The 6,923-nt window shown below is 40.8% G+C and overlaps 1 long non-coding RNA gene across 2 annotated transcripts in view; it reads left to right on the top strand.

The window, feature by feature from the left end:
* The first annotated feature begins 496 nt into the window (after positions 1-496).
* Positions 497-6,923, top strand: part of LOC131506414 (uncharacterized) — a 46,824-nt gene continuing 40,397 nt past the window's right edge. For both annotated transcript variants that reach the window (XR_009258919.1, XR_009258920.1), the window contains exons 1-2: positions 497-1,064; positions 1,157-1,267. This is a non-coding gene — a long non-coding RNA (uncharacterized LOC131506414). The remainder of the gene's footprint in view (positions 1,065-1,156; positions 1,268-6,923) is intronic.

The raw sequence follows: 6,923 nt of genomic DNA, 5'->3' as shown, positions 1-6,923 counted from the left end.
TGGTCTGGTATTTTTTCAGTAAGAAATACCGGTAAAAATTTCCTAGGGAAAACCTGTTTATTTTCTTTTCTAAGTACTGACTTCAGGAATTTAAGTCCAAATAAAACCTGAGAGTTAATTTTAACTTCTCAGGAAAATGCCAAAGATTTGTTCATTCGTACCGGTAACATCATTGCTAAAGAAATGAAAAAGAAGAGAGAAAAGCGAGGAATAAGATATAGTGTGATGTGTTATGTTAAATAATTGATTCTATCCTTTTTTTCCTAATTTGGTGCAAGTGAAAAAAGGACATCCAACTGCAAAGCCTCTGAGACACTATACATATTCAAGTACTTCTGAAATACGAATATGTGATAACTCAATTCTTTGTAGCCTATGAAAAAGCCATTTTTGTTTGTTATTCTTGTTGGTGTATATGTTTTGTTTTATAATTATCAAGGAAGTCATAATGAAAATAGAAAAAAAAAAAAAACCTTTCTCATGTTATTCTTTCATAGCATTGCCCAAAGAAAATCTATTCCTCCTCTTTTCCAAAAGTCAGCTGGGTCTTATCAGCTTTGCAGAATGATGAATGAATGCCTTGTTCATTATTATTGCTTAAGTCATTCTTATTTATGCCAGTAATTCAAGGATTATGTTTTGATTGTTCTTGGGAGATGAAAACACTTTCTTGCTGATGAATAAACACTGCCACTTTTTAAATATTTGTATGCAAAATGTCTTTAAAGCCATTATGAAATGCTTTGCAAGAGCATTAGGAAGCTGTTTTTCGAAAGGCACTTTTTTTCTCTACCTTTTCTTTCATGCTAAGCAGTCCAATTGAAAGGCCTTTCAGAGTTAACTTGTTTAAGCAATACCAGTGTTTTAGCGTAATGAATAACTTTTTACAGAAGACAATCACACACAATTCAACATGCCGGTATTTCTATTTCTGTGCACCACCAATGCAGGGATTCTGTGGTAGAATCTCTTTCTTTGAGAAAGCTGAAGCGATCAACACCCTGATTAACCTCTGATATTCACGTGGTGCTCTTGATCTTGAGGACTGCAGCAATAACAAAGCGGTAATGGCAGCCATATGCTTAGGGTATTGTGGGTACGGGTGACCCAGATGTGAACTTGGGGGGTGACTGACGCTAAATGCTATTCGTTTCAGGTTTGGTGTGGAGATTACTGGTGGAGAGTTTGAGTTGTTACTTGACAGAATCCCCCTTGATGAAGATGGAAATGTCAGATACCTCCAGTTCACGGCCATGTTTGATTCTCGGTACTCCTTTTCCACATTTTGTCACTCCGCACTGGTTTTCTGTTCTTGTTGTTTTTAATACAGAGAATGAACCACTAGAAGAATTAGGATTATTTGAAATTTCTCTTTATTGATTTGTATCTCATTTATTAACATTTTATGAGTGAGATTTTCAAAATAGCCATGTTGACCCAAAATGTGGCATGCTTTAATGCTGATCCATGGCAATTCATTTTGAAATATTTACTATCTCAACCTCTGGAAAATGGCCATGAGAGGGGACAGCGTGATGACAAAGGAGATAGTGTAAAATTGTGTTGCAGAGTTGGGAAGAAAACTGCTGTACGATGGCAGAAATCAGGTCCTGGAGATGAACTGTCCCAACTTGCTCTAAACATGCTCTTACCACGCTGACCTTTTACACCCTCACTCACCTCCCAGGTACTGTCCATTCACAAGGCTTCTTACCACTTTCTTCCAGGGGGGTCCAGCCTGGACAGTAGAGCGAGTACCCTGCTATTGCCAATGGTTGTGTTAAGGGCAGAGCAAGACTGCTATGCAGAGTATTCCCAATCTGTATTTCTCTATCATAGAACCTCTTTTCATGGAGTTTAAAGAGTAATTCAAGGCTTAACTATTTAAAATTCTGATCACTATCGACTATTTTATTCTTCAGATATCTTAAGGAATATTGCAGTCCTGGGCATCTGATTGTTTGGGGCTGAGACCACTGAAAGTGAGCTCCTTCTTCCTAAAGATATTTCTTTTCTCCAGAGCAATTTCAGAAAATAACAGTCATCATCCCATATACCTCCTGCACTGTCCTCCAAGTCTCAGGACTACACTCTTGAACCAAGAAACCTACCCATAATTTCCTGTTAGCTCTTGATAGCAGAGTAGACAGTTACCAACCTGACCTGATTTGAAGGGCTTGACATAAGACACGCGCTTCCAAATTATTTTCCATCACATCTACCATGGAGCCTGACCTTCTCATCTAAAGGGATCCAGTTCTTTGAGTGAGAAAGTACTGATTTGCAGAAGCTGTTAAGATACTGATTATCTCTGAGAGGGATAATACTCTGTCAGTCATTAATGCTTCAGTCAGTGTTTCCCAAAGTATATACCAAAGAGGAACACTAGTTTCACAGGATCAAAACTCTCACCCTTTTAAAAAGGTTCCCGTGGGACATCTGGTTGACTCAGATGGTAGAGCATGCAACTCTTGATCACGAGGACGTGAGTTCAAGCCCCACATTAGGCATGGAACCTACTTGAAGGAATAAATAAATAAATAGGGTCCCGTGGAATCTACATAAATACATGAAGGAAGGAAGGAATAAATAAAAAGGTTCCCATGGCCAAATAAGTTTGGAAAACTTATTAAATAAAATTTCTGATGAAATATAGTAAATGAATTCCTTTCCCCCAAAGATTTCCCATAGTCTTTAATATTGCTAGTGTGTGTCATGAATCTCGAAGGAAGAAAAGCAGATCCTAAGACAAGTGGTTTATTTCAAAGACAGTCCTATGAAATTCTAGTAAGGTATTAGGGAGATCAGACAGAAGGGGGAAAAGCCAATATAAATAGGATGCATTAACGAGGAAGCCATTGCTATGGGTGTCTGGGGTGCTCTCCTGCCAAGGACCTCTGGGAGACTGTGTAGAATCCATCTCAGGGCTGTGCCAGTCGAGGACAAGGAAGCTGGAGTAGATACACCTGTCAGCTCTCACCTGCCATTGGCTGCGGCTCCTCTTGGCAGCGTAAGTCCTGTGACTGTGTCCAGAGGCTGGCAGAGTGAGCTCCCGGTCAGAATGTTCTCAGGCCGAGGCGTAGGTGCTTGTGGGAGGAAGCCCTTAGTGTAAAAGGGAACCAGGAGCGCTGAGGAGACACTGGTCGGCCTTATCTACAGGCGGGCGTCTGCCGCAGTGGGATTTAGTCTGTAGCGTTTCTCAAAGTTATTTGACCTTTTCCCATGGAGCGTCTTGGAGGCTAGGGTTCCACAGAACAGGATTTGGGAGTGCTACCTTAGGTAAGTTAATCTGCTAAGTAGTCTTTACCTTATAAAGTCAGAATCAGATGCTTGAGAGAATGAGGTGCACGAAGGGAGAGTTTTTAAAAACAGGGGAGCCTAGAGAGAAAAAGACATAAGCAGGGTGCTCCAAGGGGAGTTTCCGAACACCCAGGAGGCAGCAGGGTAAGGGCACGCAGGCTGAAGCGTCAGTGCCCCGGGAACGGTGTGAGGTGGCCAGTGAGCCAGGTGTAGGAGTGCTGCGGGTGGACTTGACGTGGGCTTGGTCTCCTCCCTTCAGTTTTAGGGGATACGTGTTCATGACAGGAGACCGCTCTTTTAATTCTTTATATTCTTGATTCAGGGTACCAAAGAACGGACTATAATTTCATTGCTGGTATTAACAAACGCCTCTGCTTATCTGATACGCTTTATCGCTTTGTCATCCCCATTTTGCTTGGGAGAAAGCAGATGTATAGAAAGTTTAAGTGATTTGCCCGGATGACTTAAGCCGCTGACGGAGCACTACCGGTAGAACCCCGGTGCATCTGATATGAAAGTCCACGGCCTTTCCGGGACTCCACATCGCAGCTCTGAGTTATGCAACGCCAGGAGTAGTTCCATTTAACAAGGAGTTAAAATAGGTCCGCACCGGCTGAGACCTTTACATGCATTATCTCATTTAACGGAAAGATTGTTTTTCTAAATTCCACTTAAATTCACTTCCATTTGATAACTCCGTGACCTTGGTCGAGTGTTTAGCATTCCTTTGCTCTGGTTGTCTTATCTGTAAAGTGGAAACGTCTCCAAGATTCTCTCTAGGTCTAAAGTTCTACTTGAAGCAGTGTATATTCTTGTAAATATTAATAGAAATTTGAAGGGGGTATCTAATATACTTACATAGTGAATGCTATAGGAGAAACATGTTTTCACCGAAATAAAAGTGTTTTAGGATCATCAGATTAAAATCAGTCTAGTAGACACTGAATATTTTCTGTGTTTCCAGTCAGCCAGGCATTTCTGACTCAGGAAAACAGGTATTTCTTTTAGAGAAATTATTTCTTTGTTAAATTTGTCACAAAATCTGCATATGTGATTGAGAACTTCATTTTTTAAGTGTATATTTGGGAAGAAAAGGAACATAGCTGTTAATTTAGGAGGATGAAGACTGTAGAAATTAGCACATAGAACAGTTAACAGTGCTAGTATTAAAAACAAAATTATTCACTTGAGTTTTTTTTTAAGTTTTCTTTATTTTTGAGAGAGAGAGAGAGAGAGAGAGAGAGAGAGAATGAGAATGAGAATCCCAAGCAGGCTCTGCTCTGTCAGCGCAGAGCCCAGTGTGGGGCTCAAACCCACAAACCATGAGCTGAAATCTGAGCTGAAACCAGGAGTTGGACACTTAACCGACTTAGCCGCCCAGGGGCCCCCAGATTATTTTTATTTTCCTCCTTTGTGTGCTCCACTGTTAGTGCCTAGTTTTTAAGGATATGCAGGAAAACTTCTTAAAGAAACCAATTAAATTTAGTAGATTTTGATCACAATAGCGTGTTAGGGGAAAAAAATGTGGCCTAAAAGGGACCAAGTCCTTTAAAAACAAAAATGGTAGAGACTTCCATTTATAAAATAAATAAGTCATAGAGATGAAAAGTACAGCAGAGAGAGTATAGTCAGTAACATTGTAATAATGTTGTATGGTGACAGATGTTGACTACACTATCATCGTGAGCACTGAGTAAGGAATAGAATTATTGAGTCCCTATGTTGTACACCTGAAACAAATGAAACATTATATGTCAACTATACTTCAACTTAAAAAAATGGTAACTTTTATGACCTGCTCACACCAGTGTAATTCCCAAGGAACCAATGGCATTGTTTCTCTGGGTTTGTGACTTAGCTCAATCATTTTACAGGCAGCTGTTTCACTAAGATACCCTTGCTAAAGGCAGGATTCTCCTTCCAAAGTATATGTACGGAGTTAAGGACCAGCCTAAGAGCCCTTGGGAAGATGGGATTGTCCAGACTTTATAAAAGCTCCACTAACTCTGGGAGACTTTGCAGTTGCCTAGTTGTCAGTCATCCAAACCTTGGCTGTTTGTAGGACGGAGTGCTTCCTTCTGGGTGAGGAATTCTGTATTAGTTTCCTGGGGCTGCTGTAACAAAGTACCACAAACGGGATGGCTTAAAACAACAAAAATTTGTTCTCTCATAGTTCTGAATGCTAGAAGGTCAAAATCATAGTGTCAGCAGGGCCATGTTCTCTCTGAGACTCTGGGTAGAATCCCACCTTGCTTCTTCCTAGTTCCTGATGGTGACTGGCCATCCTTGACATTCCTTGTCTTACAGCCGAATCACCTCAATCTCTGGCTTTCTTGTCACATGATGTTCTTCTCCCTGTATGTCTCTGTTTCCAAGGCCTTTCTTCTTCTTTAACGTTTTTTTTTTTTTTTTTTTTTTTTTAATTTATTTTTGGGACAGAGAGAGACAGAGCATGAACGGGGGAGGGGCAGAGAGAGAGGGAGACACAGAATCGGAAACAGGCTCCAGGCTCTGAGCCATCAGCCCAGAGCCTGACGCGGGGCTCGAACTCACGGACCGCGAGATCGTGACCTGGCTGAAGTCGGACGCTCAACCGACTGCGCCACCCAGGCGCCCCATGGCCTTTCTTCTTCTTATAAGGGCACAAGTCATAATGTGTTAAGGACCAAGATATAAAAAACCAATGTGACTTCATTTTAACTGATTAAATCTCCAACTACCCTATTTCCAAATAAGGTTCAGTTCTGAAGTACTGGGGTATTTAGGACTTCAGTATATCTTACGGGCGGGGACAGTTCAACACATAACAAACCCTGTAATAGATCTAATGTGTTTGGTTTCTTATAAATTTCACTGGGTGGAGGATACAAATAAGAATTTGTTGGGGTGCCTGGGTGGCTCAGTCGGTTAAGCGGCCGACTTCGGCTCAGGTCACGATCTCGCGGTCCCTGAGTTCGAGCCCCGCGTTGGGCTCTGTGCTGACAGCTCAGAACCTGGAGCCTGTTTCAGATTCTGTGTCTCCCTCTCTCTGACCCTCCCTCGTTCATGCTCTGTCTCTCTCTGTCTCAAAAATAAATAAACGTTAAAAAAAAAAAAAAAAAAAAAGAATTTGTTCCTATGTGTTCTATGACAAAAGCAATAACAATAGCTAACATTTAACACCTAGTACTTGTCAGGCACTAAATATTAACTCATTTCATTCTTGAAATAACCCCATTAAAGATTTTACATGTAAGAAACCTCTGGCACAGAAAGTGAGTTGCTCTTTGTCATTCAGTTAGCAGTGGTGGATCCAGGATGGAAACCCAGACTGGCTGTTTCCAGAACCCACATATCTAATACTACCCCGCCTCGGGACAGAAAGTAAGAGCAGTTATAGTTGCACTAACCAGTAGTGTTACCTGTAGTTACTGAGCACATGTAATAAAAGAATCAGAGATTCCAAGGAAATCATGTTTTCTGGTTACTTATTCTTACTTTTAGGCCAGAATTGGAATGTTATGTAAGTGTGCAATACCAGATTTCTAAGATTTAGTATTAAAAAATTTTTTTTTAAATTTTTTTTTTTTTTTTAACATTTATTTTTGAGACAGAGAGAGACAGAGCATGAACGGGGGAGGGTC

This window comes from Neofelis nebulosa, chromosome 3 (genome assembly GCF_028018385.1).
Source record: "Neofelis nebulosa isolate mNeoNeb1 chromosome 3, mNeoNeb1.pri, whole genome shotgun sequence".
Taxonomy (NCBI): domain Eukaryota; kingdom Metazoa; phylum Chordata; class Mammalia; order Carnivora; family Felidae; genus Neofelis; species Neofelis nebulosa.
The sequence above is the reverse complement of the archived record's forward strand: the minus strand, read 5'-3'. Positions and strand labels throughout refer to the sequence as shown.